This window comes from Dasypus novemcinctus, chromosome 9 (assembly GCF_030445035.2).
Source record: "Dasypus novemcinctus isolate mDasNov1 chromosome 9, mDasNov1.1.hap2, whole genome shotgun sequence".
Taxonomy (NCBI): Eukaryota; Metazoa; Chordata; class Mammalia; order Cingulata; family Dasypodidae; genus Dasypus; species Dasypus novemcinctus.
In genome coordinates, this window is record NC_080681.1 from 59965344 (window position 1) to 59985880 (window position 20537).

The window sequence follows — 20537 nt, forward strand, 5'->3', positions numbered from 1 at the left end:
GACTTTAACAATAGGGGAAATTATGTGTGTGTATGTGGGTGATACCCTGGGATACTCCGTACTTCCTGTATAACTTTTCTGTCAACCTAAAATGGTTCAAAAAATAAAATTTATTCTTTTAAAAAAGGGGAACACAAAAGCACAGGAATAATCAATGAGCACCTACTGAAGAAGGTGAAAAATAAAGTGAATTTAATTGACCTTAAAGAAGATGATACATATTGACTGAAAGAAAGGAAGTGAGAGAAGGTAGTTTGTCCTATACACTCAACCCAAAGGTTTTTTAAGGAATTAGTGGTATAGATTTTTTTCATTGATTTTACAGAGACCCTATCACAAAATTCTTCATCTGCCAAAAGAATTAAGTGCCTTTCTTTCCCTATAAAATTTACTTTGAGTTGTAATAGTTCTATGAACCATTCCTAGGAACTCTAAATTTGAGAGCATTCAGTTCTTCATTAACATTCTGATTTACATGTCCCTCCTGCTGCTACAGCTGCCTTATTTAGCATAGACCCATTATTGTAAATGCTTTGGTGGAATCAGAGGCAAATGTTCTCTTGCTTCAAGGGACATAGGCTGAACAACCCAAAGGTGTTCATAGCAGAAAATGCTTAATAATTAAAATGAAGATAACAAAACCAGACAGATTTTTTTTGGCAGATATATTGCTGTGAGTTCATTTACCAAATTAAGTGAATAGAAATTGATTTATGCTTGTTTTATTAACATGAGTAATTTTACTTTTGACTGGGTCTAAATACATAAATCTATTGTACTTAGGCATCTCCAACCATTTCTAGACATAACAAGTGTCTGAGTATACACTTCATATTAAAGTTCTCCATATAACTAAACCATGCTGTGACCCACCATTTTATTATGGGAATAGGCTCAGCAAACACTAAGTTAAGCACTTGTACTTGTAAAATATTCCTGAAAAGTTGAGAGGGCTATAAGTCAATAATCATCAAGGAATCCAATTTTACTATGTATTTGTAAATACAATGTGTTTTCACTTAAAAACCTATAAATTGTTAAGAATGAATAAAGTAATTCCTGAGAAGGGTAATTAGTGATAGTATGAACCAGGTACCCTGGTAGAAACTGTAAACTCACAGCATCTTTATTTCTTCTTACTTCTTTTAGTAATAGACCCCACCCCACTCCTGTCAAATTTAGTCTTAAAATAAGGGTGCTCTATTAGAGGCTACACTAACTATATGATAATTTAAGTCGAAGGGACGTGTGCAACATATGTGTCAACTTATTGAAAATAAGCTACTTGTCTTAGACTTCTAACTCTTTCTTGCCCCCAAAAGCAGGAATGCATTCATGGAGGTTAGCCACCTTCAACCACGAAGACAAGGGAAATGCATAGGAGAGGACAGAACAGTGATATGGAAAGAACATGAGTCCCTGAATGGCCTTATGAAGCAGTACTCTGTGTCCCAGCCAGGTACATTATGTGGAAGAGAAGTAAAACTTATTTTTTAAGCAACTATAATTTTAAGTCTTTGTAATAGCTTCTTTCCTCCTTCATAAACAATTAATGGGCTTTACCTATTTCCCTCATTTAATCTTTAAAATGACCTGGTGACATCAGTATTATGTTCAGAAATGTGGTTATTAATGTGATCAGAGACATTCAGCTCATAAACAGTGGAGAAAAAATTTACATGCATAACCCACATTTTAAAAATATCATGTTTATTCTTTCCCCTAAATTTGTTTCTCCCTTTTATTTTTCATGTAATTTGCTCTTGAATGTTTTTCTCTCCTTTGTTTTTAGTTTTCTAGCTCCTCTATGACTTCACTGTGTTTGTCTTGCTACTTCAGCAGCTTATCTTCAATAATGTCTGAATTCAGCACTTCCCAGAATTGCAGTGGCGAGGTCTTTTGGTTTATAATGAGTAAATTTCTAGACTATATAATTAAAATATATTGAAAAAGTTCCAGTTTTCATGAGTTAATGTAAATGAAGAAAAAATAGACCCAGTTGCATTAAAAAGACAAATTCAATTAAATCAATCTTGTCTGTTCCTAATAGGTATAGCTACTGGAATTAAGTTTACTGCACACATTGAAATATTCCTGACTCACAGTCTTCCTCCTCTCCAAACCTCTTTATTGACATGTATGTCAGTGATCTCTATGGAACCTTGAACTTCAGTTCTTTACTGCTTCACCTCCAGTGACTATTTCTTCCATTCCACCTGGGCACACCTTAACTGTTGTCATCATCAGGAACTGAAATTTCTCTTATATCTGGATTTCAAAGTCTTAATATCTGACATAACTTTCAATGTGTTTAAGATCTTTGCTGGAGACCTAAAACTCTTTTAATTCTTCAACTTCATTGAGATCAACAGCATGTGCCCCACCATTTGTCACTATGCCTTTGCCTCTTCCCTCCTGTTTTTACCATATTCCTTGTTCAGGTTAATATCCTTAGTCTATAATTATAATCATACCCCAGCAAAGATCCTCCGCTCACTTGCCTTTCCCTCCCCTTGTTGCTATCACTTGATAGATCCCCATCTATAGAGAAGTGGAATTATTTTCTCCTCTGAGCCTGCACCCAGGGAATGAATGTTGCCAGATAGAAACACTTAGCACTAGTTTCACATTAAACTCATAATTACAAACCTCAAACAGTTTCCTGATTCTGCACATCAGTGCTGTTGTGCTTTCCTATTAAATTCATTTCTCATTAACGGAAATTGTTTCACACCTTAACCCAACTGCATGCGTAGGGTCATCTTTCCTACTGTTACGGTAGAGAAAATTCCTCTCCTCCTTCCTTTGTTTTTGAGATTCTTTCTTTCTCACTTTCTTGAAAAGCTTATTCCTCCTTTTAGCGTCCTTACTCTTTTACCACCCCCCTTTTCTGTGCCATCATTTTATCCCTTTCTACTGTATTATCCTCATCAAAACATCAACCTGCTTGAATATTTCCTATCTTATAAAAAATTGCTCTTGGTTCTACATATTTCCCCTAGTTTCTCCCCATTTCTTTGCTTCTGTTCCAGTAAAACACTTTGAAAGGGCAATCTACCATCTCAATTTCTTAACATCCAATTCATTCTTCTAATCTTTCTAATCAGTCTTCTCTCCACACCATGCCGACAAACTTGCTATTCTCTAGTTTACAAAACAAATTCTCGTTGTTACATTTTGATGGATGATGATTTCCTATGTTTATCTTATTTTACCTTGTGTCCTCGTTAACATATTTGATAATTTTCCTTTTGAAAAACAAACAAACAAACAAACAACTCTTTCAGTATTTACAGCACTGTATTATACCAGTTTTCTTTCAAAGCCTTTAGCTGCTCCTTCTATTCTCATCTATTAAAATTCTTTGGAGAGCTCTGTCATTAGTTCTTTTCTTTCTGATTTCTTGCTAGTTGAGCTCATCAATTCCGACATATTTAGAAATCATTGTTATGTTGTCAACCCCCATATTTATAGCTATAGCACTGACTTATTTTGGGATATTCTGACTTTTATAGGCAAAGGAGTATTTGACTATTCCATTTTCATATTTCAGAAGTCTCTCAGAGTTAAAAATTCCACAATAGAAAAATTGAGTTTTCCCCAAACCTCTTTTCCTACACTTTTCTCTATCTCACTAAATAGTACTAAAATTGAATCTGTTGTTCACTTCAGAAACCTGGTAGTCCTCTTAAATATGTCTGCTATACCCCATCATCATCGCTTCTACCTTAGTGTAACCATCATCTCCCAACTAAATCATCCCCTGGCTCAACTTCATACTTTCACTTTTGCACCCTTACAATCTCTTAGCAAAACTTCGTCTAATCACAATATTTTCCAACTTAAAACTTCTCTACATCTTTTCATTGTCCTTGGAAAGAAGTGCCCTCTTCATTGCATATACAGCCTGCACAATATGTTGCATGCCCACCTCTCCAAACTCATGTTTGTCACTCTCCTTTTGCTTCATCTCTACACTTCAGCAACAGTGACCTTCCCATAGTCTCTTTTTTTTTTTATCATTGGTTAAGTTTATTACTGAATATTTAGGTTTTATTTGTCATACTTTATTTTCACCACTCTTTTGACATATTTAGTTACTTTTATTGATATAACCTTCATTTCTAGATTCTTTTCCAGACCTCTCCTGTCTTTTCAGGCTGTAGCACAGCCTTTAATTTAAAAAAATTTTTAAATTAAATTGTCTTTAAAACAAATATATATATATACATAGATTTAAAAAAAGTTATGTTAAAAATATAAGAGGATTCCACATACCCCACACCCCACTACTGCACTCCTCCCACATCAAAAGCTCTTTCATCATTGTGACACATTCTTTCCACTTAGTGAATACATTTTTTTCTTGTCTTTTTTTTAATTAATTAATTAATTAATTTACTTTTAATTCATTTTTTAAAATATTACATTCAAAAAATATGAGGTCCCCATGTACCCCCCACCCCCTCACCCTTCTACTCCCCCCATAGCAACATTCCCCTCCATCATCATGACACATTCATTGCACTTGGTGAATACATCTCTGAGCATCCCTGCACCTCATGGTCAATGGTCCACATCATAGCCCACCCTCTCCCACGTTCCATCCAGCGGGCCATGGGAGGACCTACAATGTCCGGTAATTGTCCCTGCAGCACCACCCAGGACAACTCCAAGTCCTGAAAATGCCTCCACATCTCATCTCTTCCTCCCATTTCCCACACCCATCAGCCACCATGGCCACTTTATCCACACCAATGCCACATTTTCTTCGATTACTAACCACAATAGTTCATGAATAGAAATCAGTAAGTCCACTGTAATCCATATTCTATTCCTCCATCCTGTGGACCTTGGATTGGTTGTGTCCATTCCACATCTATGTCAAGAGGGGGCTTAGATTCCACATGGATGCTGGATGCAATCCTCCTGCTTTCCCATAGTCTCTTGAATATGCTAAGCCCTTTCTTTTCTCAGAGTTCTGTGCTTCCTTTTCCCTGTAACTAGAGTCATCTTTCCTGGGCTCATTGAAATCTGGCTTCTTCTCATATTTTAGCTGTAAGCTCAAATATCACCTCCCAAGAGAACTTTTTTTCCTATTTATGATCTCTGGTATTAAATTTAACAGGGGATTTATTTTTCTTGTTTGCTGTATATCAGCCCATCCAAGTTATCTTCATGGTATACAGCATTTAGTATACGATAAGTATTACAGAGAAGCGTTAATGAAGAGAAGACTTATGGACAATTTATTTGATAAATAAAACGTCAGCACAGTTATTCTAGGTGAAAATTAATGCCAGGTTTTTTTTCTTTCTTTCTGATTATTCAGGTCATAGCCAAATTCCTACAGCTCAGGCTTAACTGTGAAATAGCAACAAACTCCAGTTTGAGTTATGATTTGCATACTTCTATTAGATATTGCACTGTGCTGTTTATCTATTCATTACAATTTCTCACTCCAGATTAGATGCTGCAAAGAGCCCTAGGGGACAGGATTAAAGCAAATATGGAATAAAGTCCTTAGAAAACTATTCATGACACATAGTACAAAATCTAGGGTGTTTTCTGCACAAGCAGTCCTAAAAATTCAATTTGATTGATAATATGCCTTATATTGGAATGGTACTGCTACTGTGATAGTAATTAAATGTCTGCCTTGCTTTTACAAAACCTTTATAATTTGATTGAAAAGAACTGTCTAAAGGTGAAACAGCAGGACTGCAATTTTATTTTAAACCTTTAAAAAAATAGTTAGCTTTTTGTTAAAAAGTGTAAATGACAGAGACATTAAGGCTTAAGTGCTGTTTTTGACTAAAGGAGTTTTGTCCAAGCCAGTTTGAGTGCTTCTTCATGTAATAATGAAAACATACAATCCAAAAAAACATGTCTGGAATCATATATACTTACTAAAGTTCTCTATGAGTAAGGATATGTTTGGATGTAAGATATGTAAGATACCTAGACATTTTCCTGTACTTTCTTCTCCTCTCTTTTCACTGATTTCCACCTTAATAGTTGTGATACATACTATTTACTAAATCAACATTAAGCAATAACACTGTTATGTTATCACAGCTTTTCAGAGCCTCATGTTCTACTCAAGACTTGTTTTTATAAAGCAGTGTTTAAAAAAGCACCTTCCACAATTTGACTTTCTCCTTTGCAAATACCCATGCTAAATGTCTAATGTTAAATAATATAATGTTTATTTTGACTATAATATAAAATCAACTTTTATGCCTTTTACTTATGCATGTGCTGGTACATATAAAAATATCAGTTCTAAAATGTTTGAAGTATATACCTATATCAATCTGCTACTTTGAAAAATAAACATGAAGTCCATTCATTCTTTGAATGTATAGCATATTTAATCAATGCTACTGAGTTCTGAGCTTTCACTGGTAGAATGAAGTAGAAATTATGTTGTACCAATTCTTGGGCCAGGTCTTAAGAACTGGCTCAATCATTGCACCACTTCCTCCTCCTTGAAACACTCTCTCTTGAAATCCAGTCAATATGCTTTGAGGAAGCCCAAGCAGAATCTTGTGGAGGCCCAGTTAACAGCCCATAGCAACTTGCCAGCTATGGTAGCCACCTTCTTATATGATCCCTGCCTCTGGTATTCATTTCCTTTCTACAATAAAATGATTAAGTTGTGTGACATACAGGATATTGCAGAAATAACAATGTGTGACTTCTGAGGCTAAGTCATAAAAGCAATGCCTGCTTTTGCGTGCTCTCTCCTGCCAGTCAGGGGAAAGTCAGCTATGATTTCATGAGGTCATTTAAGCAAACCTATGGAGAGGTCCACATGGTTAGATACTGTAGTCTTCTGTCAACAGCTAGCATCAAATTACCATCCATGCAAGGGAACCATCCTGGAAGCAGACCTTCCAGTTTCAGTCTTTGTGGCCCCAAAGTCTTGCCTGCAGTATCATGAGAAACTCAGCAAAACCACCCAGCTAATTCTCTCTCAAATTCCTGACCCACAGAAAATATGGGTGATGACAAATAATTACTGTTATTTTAAGTTTCCAAATTTGGGTTAAGTTGTGAAGCTATAATAGATAACTAATTCACCAGTGTTGTGACAAAGCCAACTTGGAAATGGTTCCTCTGGCCCTAGGTCAGCCTTTTGACACTGTAGAGAATAAAGACAAACCATTCTCGCTGAATCCTGCCTAATGGTATATTTATGAGCAAAATAAATGGTGGTCGTTGTAACTAAGTTTTGGGGTCATTTGTTATGCAGCAATAAATAACTGGAAATATGAAGATCAAGTAATATATGTTCCTACTGTCAGAGTTTACTGCTCACAAGCAGATAAATAAATTAACAATAGTGGTATTTAGGGTGACAGATTGTGCTCTTGGAGCACAGAGGAACACCTAAGCAGACACAAGAATAGGGATTCTGTGAAGACTTCCCAGAATAAATTATATTTGAGTCTTGCAAGATAAGAAGTTTTTACTCTGTTATTTGAAAATGTGACATGTCTGTATAAATGAAAATAATTTACTTCTTTATTCCCTGCTGTCCTCAGAAATCCAAGTTAACAGCTCTCTATAACCATTTATAATGATAACACTTCTAACTACAAATGAAGTTCTGTGTTGTTGCTCATTATTATTGTAATACAAAAAAATGAAGCTGATATTCGATGGTTATAGAAGCCTTTCATATCACCAATTAAATTATGATTTATATTCTTCCTTTAATTTACTATCATCAGGTCTGTGGAGAGGACAATCAGTCCCATAACCATCAAAGCAAAAACATCTTATGTTAATGACAGAGCTGGATTCAGAATTTTTGTTTTGGGGATCTCTACTAACTCCTAAGGTTTCCATAGTTGTCTGCTCTCTCACTTTCAATGCCTCCTCGGGCCATTCCAGTCCTCTTCCAACCAGTTAGAAAAAACAGAGGAAAGAGCATACTCTTTCCCTTTTGTAGTCCAACCTGTAAGTTTCACATATCATTTTCATTTATAATTAGAACTTAGCCACATGCCTCACCTAGCTTCAAGGGAGAATAGGAGATATAGCTATTTGTTGGAATATGTGACCATCTAAAACTTTCAGGTTCTATTACTAAAGAAAAAGTGTCAATGAAAGTCATAAAATTCTGTGAAAACAAAATAGAAGATTTCTGAATTCTATCTCTAGTTATTATTCCTGGAGAGGTTTTGTGTATAGTATCTGCTAAATAAATATTGAATATCTACGTAAGACAGAGGTTTGAGGATATAATAACATGTAAAAATCATAATTGCTCTTCCTTCTGAGGTAGAGACACCTGGAGCTCTCTTAAGACTCTTCTGACATCAAGGAACAGAGAATCACTTGAGGATCTTGTGAATCCTGGAGAGGAAAGAATGAAACTATAATTTTGAAGTGGAAAGTTGGAGGGTTGCTCTGCATCATATAGTCTCTTTCATTCCATTGCTTTCTTGAGTTAGCTGCATTTATTTCTATCACTCACCCCCACCATTCACTGTCTTAACCAACTTACTTATATTTATACATATATCCATATAATGACCATCAACTTCAACTCTACAGTGTTACCTCTCAGCTGAAGCATACACTATTAATGAAGTCTTTCAGATTTCCAGCTCCTGGAGCTGGAATCAGAATAGATCAACTTCTATTTTCCAACAATCCCACAATTTGCTGGCCAGCCTGGGTTTTCTTTGGGTCAGGTATTTTCCCTTTATTTAATAAGCATTGCCTGGTGTCATTTGTTGGCTTGTCTCTTTAAAAATAAAAGGCGAAGTCCTAAAGGCCAAGTTTGTTAAGAAGCAGCAATTAAGGATAAGACAGGCAGAGACAAATGCCTCTAGCTCATTCTGCAAGTTATTCTCCAGTATCATCATCATCAATAATCATCATCCACATAACAGCGATGATTAACTTTACAGTTTATAGAGGGAATTTTTTGTAATAATCTTTAAATACATCAATTCAAAGAGCAAAAGGGATGAATTTAAAATGACTAAAAAGCTGGTTGACTCCTTAGCTTCAAGTGCCTGTAGAAAGACTAAATAATAGCAGAAGGAATTGGGAAGACACTTAAACATAAAACACTGCAAAGAAGAAAAACAAAAAGAAATGAGAAATAAATGAGAAAAGGATAGTAGTAGAAAAGAAAGAGGTAAGTTAGAGTGTTATAGAGAAAAAGGAAAGAAACATATAATAAAGTAGTAATGCATATATTTTAGTAATGCATATATTTTATATATACCTCAGGTATGTATAAAAAGATGAATTTCAAATTTTTTCAAAAATTGGCTCGAATATCACTCAATGACACTAGAAACACAAAGTCCAGACTGAATGATTTTTTTAAAAAATCATGTATTTGAGAAATTTATTTAAGTGACATCGAATATTAGCATGGATGCTATTCATAACCAAATTTTATTCATATAGCCAATGTGTATTTATTAAATGCCTCCTATATGCCATACATTATTGTACTCCAAGTTAAGCTTGTCAATCATGAGTTCTTTCAGCAAGCTGGCTTTGTGTGTAAATGTAGTAAATGTTCTACATGTCCAAGAATGAAAAGTTATGTCAAGGGAGAGACATTATTATGGGAATTGTGGCCTTTCATATTTCCATTCTATGGTTGATAAGAAGAGACATAACATACTGATCACTGAAAAAATGACAGAGGTAGCTATGCCTACAGTATGATACTAAAAGGAGATGTGTTTTCAATTCTTCTGGGGATATACTTAGAAGTGGGATTGCTGGATCATATGGCAATTCTATAGTTAGCTTCCTGAGGAACCACCAAACCATCCTTCACAATGGCTGCACCATTCTACATAGTCTCATGGGTGGACACCCATGTAATAGCTGAAAGAATAGTGAATTCTCATCCTGGGAAGTCCTGACATTATTAATAGAGTGAAAAAATCTTTAGAGTATATGGGCAGTGCCTAGCAAGGAGGACGGACCAATACCCCAGGCCCTTGATATTGATGCTGGTACTTATGAACCTTGTTCTCGTGAAATTGAAACTTAGCTTAGTATTATATATTGCCTAAGAGTTACCTCCTGAATGCCTCCTTGTTGCTTTAATGTGGCCTCTCTTTAAGCCAAACTCAGCATATAAATGAGCTATCTTCCCCCTGACATGGGTCATGACTCCCATGGATAAGCCACCCAGGCACAGAGGGATTATTGCCAAGTGCCAACTAGTGATGCATTTGGAATAAGACCTTGACAAAAAGAGGAAAATATTAAATACAAATTAGTTTTTATGATTAAGAGATTTCAAAGTGAATCGGGAGGTCATTCCAGAGGTCACGCTTATGCACATCTCAGGAGATTCTTACTGCCTACCACAGTAAACAATGCCTCAAGCAGAGGGGCTTCTGAGGGTCTAGAGATATCTAGACACTATAGGCAGAGAAGACAACCCCCAGGAATTTGGCACCCTGTCAATGAGCCATACTTTGGAATATATGATAAGCTATGCCCCAATATATCAGCGTTAGGATAATTTTTAATTTTTCTACATGTGGTTCTTCTGCTCCTTTTATTTGAACCTAGAACTAGCATGATACCCATTAAATATGTGTCCCAGAGACTTAAATCTTTAGGCTGTTCGTAGGCCGGTTGATCCCTGAACTTCAGCAGAGCTGCAACCAACACCTATTCTCTAGATCATCAGACTTACCCAGGACAACTAACAAAAGAATGATGGACAAGGCCCATTCCAGAAAACAAAGTGACTATAACTGCAAGGAAGACACTTCCAACCATCTGTCCCATGGGATAAAAGTCCCCTTTCAAATGGAAGCAGAGTGGGCATCACCATCCCCAAATCCTCAAGATTGAGGAAAGAATAAACATAATGCAGAATGCAACCATGGATTAAAGTAGACTTATTATTATTGTAGTAATGGAAGAACTTGTAACACTGATATAAAGGCAGTGGTCACTAGAGGTTCTGAGGGGTGGGAGAGGAAAGAATAGGTGCAACATGGGGCATGCTTGGGGACATTGGAATTGTTCTGCCTGACATTGCAGTGATGGATACAGGCCATTAAACATTTTGTCAAAACATAAAATTGTGCAGTACAAAGTGTAAACCATAAGGTAATGTAGACCATAGTTAATAGCAATGCTTCAATATGTGTTCCTCAATAGTAACAAATATACTACACTAATAAAAGATGTTGGTAATGGGGAAAAGTATGGGAGGGGATGTGGGGTATATGGGAATCCCCTATATTTTTGATATAACATTTATGTAATCTAAAGCTTCTTTAAAAATAAAAAAATAAAAGAAGCTGTGGCAAGTTTCTTATTTATTTAACTGCTGTGGTAGCCAATGAAATATTTTATATTTAGGAGGTCTTCTCTGACAACGTGCTTATAATATGGGGAACAAGGTCTGAAAGTTTGAAGATGAATGGGTTAGATAGAGACAAAAAAATCTTCTATTGATATTTTTACCTCATTCATGTGACATATATTTGAAAAAAAAGCATTTTAAGCTTTAAATATGCATTACAAGAGACTTCATTTCAGAGGCTTTTTTTTTTTTTTTAGTTTATCTAAAGGATTTTCTTCTGATACCATCTCCAAAAGCAGGCATTTAGTCTCTTTTTGAATATCACCCCAAAACCATGATAGGATAACAAATGATGCTTACATTTTTAAAGGAAAAATATTGAAGTGTTTTTATGTACTTTTCCAAAGAAGAGAGTCTTTGCAAAGTTCCTGTGTAACTGAACTGATATGGGGCAGCAACACATCTACATTTCAGATCTAGTACTTGTATCTTAGTTTGGAAGATCTTTATCTTTTGTTGTCAGAATTATGTAAATAAAAGTGTGGTAGTTGGAGGCTTCTGTGGACCCCAGAAAATTATGTTCTTAGGGCTAATCTATTACTGTGAGTATAAACTTCTTGTAGGTGGGAACTTTTGATTAGGTTATTTCAGGAGGACATGTCCGAGGGAGGTTGGTCTTCATCCTCTTACTGGAGTCCTTTATATATGGGATGAATATAGACACACACACACACACACACACACAGAGAGAGAGAGAGAGAGAGAGAGAGAGAGAGAGAGAGAGAGAGAGAGAGAGAGAGAGAGAAGCCACAGGAGCATAGAGAAACCTGGAGAAAGCCAAAAGCTGAAGGCAATGAGAAAGGAGAGACCAGAAGATGCTGCCATGTGCCTTGCCATATGATAGAGGAGTCCAGGATCACTGGTAGTCAGTCTTCAGAGAGAAAGCATCACTTAATACCTTAATTTGGACATTTTCATGGCCTCAGAACTGTAAGCTTGCAAACTAATAAATCCTCATTGTAAAAGCCAACCCATTCCTGATATATTGCATTTTGGCAGCCTAGTGAATTAAAACAGATTTTGGTACCAGAAGAGTGGGGAGTGTTATTGATTCCAAATACTAGAAATGTGGCAATGTTTTTATAAATGAGTGAGGGGTAGATTCTGGAAAAATTGTGAGGTGCTTGATAGAAAGACCTAGATTGCTTTTAAGAGACTATTGGTAGAAATATGGATGCTGAAAATACTTCCAATGAAAACTTAGACAGAAATGATGAATGTGTCATTGCAAACTGGAGGAAAGATAAACCCTTGCTTTAAAGTGGCAGAGAACTTGGCAAAATTGTGTTCTGATGTAAGATGGAAGACAGAATTTGAAAGTGACAGCTTGAATATTTAGCTGAGGAGATTTCCAAACCAGATTTGGAAAGTAGCCTAACTTCTCCTTGCAGCTTATACTAAAATGCAAGAGGAAAGGGGTAAGGTGAGAACTGAACTCCTGGGTACAAAGAAACCAGGAATTAATGGTTTAGGAAATTCTGAGTTCCTGTAAAATGAGTCCTAGAGAATAGTGTTCCATGTGAATACTTAACTGAGCATGGACCTAGTCTTCCATTTTAGTGCAAGTCAGGGTTGGAATGCAGTTACCCAGGAAGGACCTGTGGAAAGACTTACTGTTTGACTGTTGGGGCCCCTATGTGCTACATATGAAACTGACAAGTTTTTTATGTGTGTTAGATCTGTACAGAAAAAGGACAGATTGAAGGAAAAATGATTTCACAGGGAGAACCATGGAAACTGAGGTCTGGACTGAAGATAACTTTTCAGACCCAGAACTTTCCACCCATGTGGGTAGAAAGGGTGTGGATGCCAGGCACTTCAAGAAGGTAGGCCTTCCACTCCATTGTTCAGGAAGAGTGCTGCCATACCCAGTTTTAGAGAGGGTGGAATATATTCCTAGGGGGATGGCCATCACTCCAGTGTTCTCAGAGGGTAGGGCCTAGAGTTCGGCTGCAACCCCTATGATTGATGAGGATAGAGATAAGAACATGGCCGCTGGGAAAGCCCTTGGAAAGCTTGGGGCTGCCATCCCATCATGTCTTGAGGACAAGGCATTGCTCTGTAGATGACTCTCAGACCTCATAATCTAATGGAGTTTGCCCTATAGGGTTTTGGAACTGTTTGTGACCTATGACCCCAGTTTTCCTTCCAATTTCTCACACATAAATCCTAAGACTGCTCTTTCTTTGTATATTGGAAGCAAATAACTTGTTTTACATTTCACAGGCTCACAGCTAGAAAGGAATTTTGCCCTGGACAGCTCATGCTTATAACCAATTTTGATGAAACTTTGTACTTAATATTGTTACTAAAAGGATTTAAGCCTTTGAGATACTGTGATGAAATGAATGTATTTGCATGTGGAAGTGACATGTCATTTTGGGGTCCAGAGGTTGGAGTGTGGTAGTTTTAGTCTTTTATAAACCCCAGAAAAATCATGTCCTTAGGGCTAAACCATTCCTTTGGGTTTGAATCCATTGTAAGTAAGAACTTTTGATATGGTTACTTCAGTTAAGATGTGGCCCAGCCACATTAAGATCAGGAAGAGTCTTAATCCTACTACAGGAGTCTTTTATAAGCAGAATGAAATTTAGGGAAAGTCAAAGGAAGCAAGAAGTTGGACACTGATGGAAACTGGAAGAGAAGGAAGAGACAAGAAAAGGTCACCATGTGTCTTACCATGTAATAAGCTGAGGACCAAAGATCACAAGCAGCCAGACCCAGATCCCCACACATTCCTTGGGAAGAAAGCATCGCCTTGATTACACCTTGATTTGGACTTTTTCCCAACCTCAAACCGTGTTTGTATAAATTCCCACTGTTTATTCCAAACCATTTCATGGTATTTACTGGAACAGCCTAGGAAACTAAAACAGTCACCATTTCTGCCACATTTATCATTCATGTTGTTGTCTGTTCCATTCTCATGACTTAGAGTTATCACCGCTATTCCTTTAGCTGCTAATGGTGACCTGAGTGCTTAATGTCCCCTGTGAATCTGAGTCTTCTCAAAATCCCTAGATGAGAGAATTCTCCTTAATATTTACCCTTCAAAAGATGACTTGCTTTTTGAATATTTTGTCATATCATTGTCTTCTATTAGACTATCAGAAAAACTGTCTTTAAGCTCATTTTATTATAGCATCCCTCACTCTGGGTAATCTGAGGTAAATTCCACAGACATGGAAAGGAAGTATGTTTGTGTTAATGCCACTCAACTTCCCATCAATATGTGTCCTTTCTTTTTTTAAAAATTTTTATTTTTTTAATTGTATTTTTTGAAGATATATAAATCACAAAAAAGGTTACCTTAAAAAATATAAGAAGTTACCATATACCCCACATACCACCCTCCCCACTCCTCCCACATCAACAACCTCTTTCATCTTTGTGGCACATTCACTGCATTTGAAATAAACTTTCAAGATGTGGCTAGATGGATTTCATCACTTTGAGTATTAGACAAATGCCTATTTTCCCACTCTGCGAGTGGCCCTCTATATCCCATATAGTTTGTTAGATGATTTTAGGCAGGGTTTCTGGAAGCCCCAATTTTCCCTTCTGGGACCCCTTTTCCAAACAGTAATGTCCCTTTGGACTGCTAGATTTCTGTAGAGATAGAATATTTCTTTTTTTCTTTTTTTATTAAATTGTCTTTTTTTTTTTTTTTAGAGATACATAGATCACAAAAAACATTACATTAAAAAATATAAGAGGTTCCCCCATACCCCACACTCCATCCCCCTACTCCTCTCACATCAACAATCTCTTTCATCATTGTGGCACATTCATTGCATTTGGTGACTACATTTTGGAGCAAGCAGCTTTATTACTCACTGCCTTGGCACAGTTAAAGGTATTGACTACTCAGGAACTTCGTTAGGCTTCTCAAACTCAAAGCACTCCCACCATTTAGAGAAATCCAAAATGTCACTAGTTTTGTTAGTCCTGAATTCCTATGTTCTCATCACTCCACATTAATATTATGTATTATGATCCAGTAATATTTTGGTTGTATAGCATCCTTTTGCTGTACTTGCATGCTAGTCGATAATTTCTTCACCATTGATAAGGATAGTTGTAAATTGTTGTAGAGCAAATAGTAAACAGAGGCATAAACAGTGTATCATGCTGACATTATTCATGGTCCCCGGCTTGGACCTAGCTATATGTAGGGCAGAAAGGTAAGAATTGAGGGTCTTTACAAAGGCAAAAGCCACTTAATATATTAGAGCCATGAGATAACCATATTTTATTTATATATGTATATATGTATGTTAATGTGTATATATCCATATATGAATATAATTAACCACAATATTTTCCTTTGCTTCTATGATAATGTTAAAACATTTAAAAACCGACTGGAAAATTATCTAGAATCAGACAGTAATGCAATGACCTCTAACCTAAGAAAAGTAAACAGGAATATAAAGAATATTCTTCACATCAGTATCATAGGTTCTGGTGAAGATGGTGGATCCTTCAATAAGAGTGTGATCTGCTGTTTTAATGAGATAAGTATAGATTGCTGATTAGTGGCTTTCAAAGGCACATTTCTATTGCTTGCTATTTCCTAGAAATTAAAATTGTGATAGATGACTGGATGAACATTTATGGTAAAATAAATAAGCAAACAAAGGAATAATTTGATTTTAAATGCATAATTTAATGATACCCTTTTCTCCAGGTAAAGATGTAGATCTAAACAGACTTAGTAGTTCTAGATCAGGGGTTCTTAACCTTTTTTGTTCCATGGACCCCTTACTAAGTCCACACTACACTGTGTATTATTTATAATAATAAGTATATCACATCTGAACCAACACGTCCCCACAAGAATGATTTTTTGAATTTCAGTTCAAGCTCATGGACCCCTTGTTAAGAACCCCTGCATCTAGATCAACACTGAATATGACTTAAATTAATATGTAATATTATTTATTACATATTACTTTTACTCTTAAAGAATAATTTGCTTACTGTGTTAGTTTTAAGCTGGGTGGATTCCAGAAAATCCTGTTCTTAATGTTAATCCATTCTTGGGCGTGTAAACCTCTTATAGGTGGGACTTCTGATCAAATCACTTAGTTAAGGGACTTTGATAAGATTGCATGACCCAGGACAGGTCTTAATCCTCTTATTGGATTCTTTATAAATGAAGGAATAAAAAGTCAAAGACACAGGAAAAAGCTGCAGAGACAGAAAGAAGCCTCAGAAGTTGATGAACATGGAAAAGAGGAAAGCCATAAAGAGAGCAACCTGAAGCTTAAGCAACGAGGCCTGGAAGAGAGGGAAGAGATGAGCAGATACTGCCAAGTACCTGATCACCCACAGCTAAGCTCAGGGAGAAAGTGAGCATGGAGGAGAAGGCAGGGACTGACAGAGCTGCCAATGTGTTCTGCTATATGGAAGGAGTCCAGGATTGCAGAAAATGAAGCTTCAGGGAGAAAGCTTTTCCAGATGCCTTGATTTGGACATTTTCATGGCCTCAGAACTGTAAGCTTTTAACCTAATAAATTCCTATTGTAAAAAACAACCCATTTCTGGTATATTGCTCCCAGCTGCTTTGCTTTCTCCTAAATAGAAAAATAACTTTTCCCAAGATGACAGGGAATTTATTGCTCTTTAATCTGAGGAAAATAAGATGATTTTGTACTCATTGATAATATAGTGAGACCATTCAGATACTATTTTAAACTCCATTGATTCTTTCTTGAAATACCCACATCATGATGTAGGCTGATTTAATTCAAGAAAAGGCCAAAGCTATGGCCATGTAATTATATATTACCCTCACCAATACAAAAAACAGAGGCCAAGCAAAGGTTGCTTTCAGAGAAGTGCAAGCAAAACAGTTTGATACATGCTGCCCGTATGTATTTGATATGCATCTATACAGACTGATGAGTTCTCTTTTAATATTTAAAACACCCTTGAGGCAATTGTAGACCAACGAGGGTCACTTTCCATGCTCCTAGAAAATGTCACTTAGGAAAATCGTAAGATGTGTTTTATGATACTTACCAAGTCTTTGTTACAAAATCATCCCACGACAAGAGTGCCTTAGTAGGTTTTCAATAAATAATTATGGATTTATTTAAGCAGATAGAAGAACCCAGAATATAGTTCACTATGCACACCAGAATCATCTGTTAAACTTTTAAAAACATAGATGTTTGGGCCCTACCCCATTAAGAAATCTCATCATGTAGATCTGAAATAGAACTGATACATGCATTCTAATAAATCTGAACAAATAATACAGCAGAAGAAGATAGTACAGCTAAGGCTTATGAACTAGGCCAACGGGATATGGACAAGATGTCAGGAAAACATGTGCCTAGGGCTGACTACCAGTAAACTTTGTATTATATATACGCATTGATCAAATACAGATACTACCTATTTGGGCAGCTTTCGGGGGATTGAATCATGTCCCTCACAAAAGACATGTTCAAAGCTTAATCCACATTCCCATGGGTGTGAATCCATTTTAAAATAAGTCTTTTGAAGATGTTATTAGTTAAGGTTGGGACTTGTTTGTAAGTAGGCCAAACTGAATCAGGGTGAACCTTAATCCATACGGTAGAAATCCTTAAAAGGAGAGGAAATCTAGTAAGATTTCTTTTGTACAGAAAACTGAGCAAATTTGAATCCAGAAAGAGAAGTCATAAGGCAGAGTCAAAGATTCATACTGAAGAAACCCAAAGATAGTAGCAAGACAGAACCAGAACACTACAGATACTGACAGAAAGCATGGCCTGTCAAAGACATGCTTCCAAAACCATGAGGCAATAAATTCCTGTCTTTAAACCAACCTGTTCTGTGGTATTTGTCATAACATCCCTAAAAAACTAAGACACAACTGCTCATGGATTACCCTGCTTGGTTTTGACATGGACTACAAGAAGATGAAAGAATCACAGAGGGAGATGCCTCAACGATAATGCAACACAATGGAACTAGTAGGGGCTTTGAAATCTCTTTGATCTGGATTTTAATAGTAGTTGGCTCTTAATTGAATCACAGTTTTCTCCTTTGTAAAGTGGAGATGAAAATACTGTTATTGTTAAAGAATTATATAATAAAATTATATACCTGGCAAAAAGTTGGTGCATAGCAAATATTTTTCTCATCTAATCTCCCACCTCTGCACAAGACACACTCATAATACAATACAGGCTATTGAGAAGAGCTGAGAATGGTGAGGCTCACCACACAGTTGTGTTCAGTCAATTAGTCATTCTTTATAACAACAGACATGCACAGAGTTACAAAGCAAAAATTGGTTGGATTCATTTGATTAAAATGATTTGGTCACTGGTTTGTTATTAATAGGTTACTCCTAAGAAGAAAGAGTATGCTTTGTTTTTAGAATTCTTTATTGACAGTGTCTGTTATTATTTCCTTGCATGAAAAAAAGAATGTAATGCATACACACACACACATATATATATATGTACATGCATATTTATATCTGTGTATATAAAGGTGTAGATGGCTTTACAGGGAGAAATTTCTTTGGATTTTTCCCCTTAATCTAAGTAGGGTATGTCCTAACACACACTACGTTATTTTATTTTCAAAACTTCACTCTGTCTTGAACCAGGTTGTACTGATTTGCTAGTTTCCCTGTAAGAAAATGATTTTGAGCTTGTCAATCCATCAGGCATATCTGGGAAATATTTGAAAGAAGATAAAAAACATACTTACCAGGAAGCTGGAAATATGAAGTAGTGTTTTCTACTTGTCACTATAAAAGAGCGTGACAAATTCATTGTTATCCTGACTTCACAGTTGTCAGCTATTTTACATACAGTGGTCACATAGGTGCTATGGCTGTCACTAGCAGAGGAACTTGATGTATCTTTACAAAAACACTAACTATCACTGTACCACCAAAAAAAAAGGAAATGCCTATTATTCCTAGAGAGACAAGAGCTATCAAAAGATTAAAGCATGTGGTGGGAAAATTTTGGCAATGTGGCTAAATGTGTAGTTTTAATATGTCTTTGGGGCAGGTAGGTTATTTCTTTCAATTTTCATCCCACTGTTAGCCAGTTTCCCTATAAATGTGTGAAAAAGGGATCATATTAAAGAGCAGTTATCAATGATTAATATACATTTCAGGAAAGATGAGTTCCTCAGGAATGCCATTTCTCTCTTGTATCTTCTCCCAGAGATTTCCATGTGCTAGGCATTGTGCAAAGAGCAGGGATTACAGATGTGGATATGATACAATTCTGATTTTCACAATGCTCACGATCTGTGAATGAGAACATAAAGCCTCCAATACAAGTGTGCTTTCAGCTGCAAAGCAGCTGCAAATGGAGTGCTGTGGTGGCATAGGCTTGCACCTCACACCTACTGCAGGAGTTAGAGAAAGCTTATTTGATGAAGTGATAACTATTATATATATAGTTATGGTGTATATAATTCAGGAAAGGGGTAGTTGGAAAAGGCATTTTAGACAAAGGAGGTAGCAGGCACAAGGCTACCGTGACAAGAGTGGGTGTAGGGCTTTGGGGTTCAATGCCCTATACTGAAGACCCTTCAATGTAGTTGGTGTTTTGAATAAGGGTAATCATGATAAGAGATGATACAGACCAGGCAGGCAGGGGACAGATCATGAAGGTTCTCCATACAGTGTAGAAATTCAATGTTTTACCTGAAAACTATATGTTACCACGTTAAAGGTGAGGAACATTTATTAGATAAGTTTTGTCGCAGCATGGAGAATGCATGAGATGGGAATAATTTTAGAGTTAAATTCTTTTGATTAAGTGCTGTAATACTGTTACTCAGGTTTTCCTCTCCCACAGTGATTCCTACAAACATTGTAAGAGGAGGATGTTAAATTACACAGGAACAGATATCATCACTATTTCTGTAACCAAGGACAAATAATGCAGCTCACAGAATGATGTTTGTCTTCAGGGACACCTATTAGGTAAGGGCAGGGCTGTTATGGCACTTGATGGGGTAGAAAACCTTGCTATACACAAGGACTGAATGGTAAAAAAGGCAGTTTTAACAGTTAGAGAACAGAGTACATCTTGAGCTGTTTGATTCAGGAATACCGAGCCCTGCTAAGAAAAACTCTGTGGCATTCTGTAGTAAGAATTCTGATTATTGATTGTTACTTATTTCAAAGATG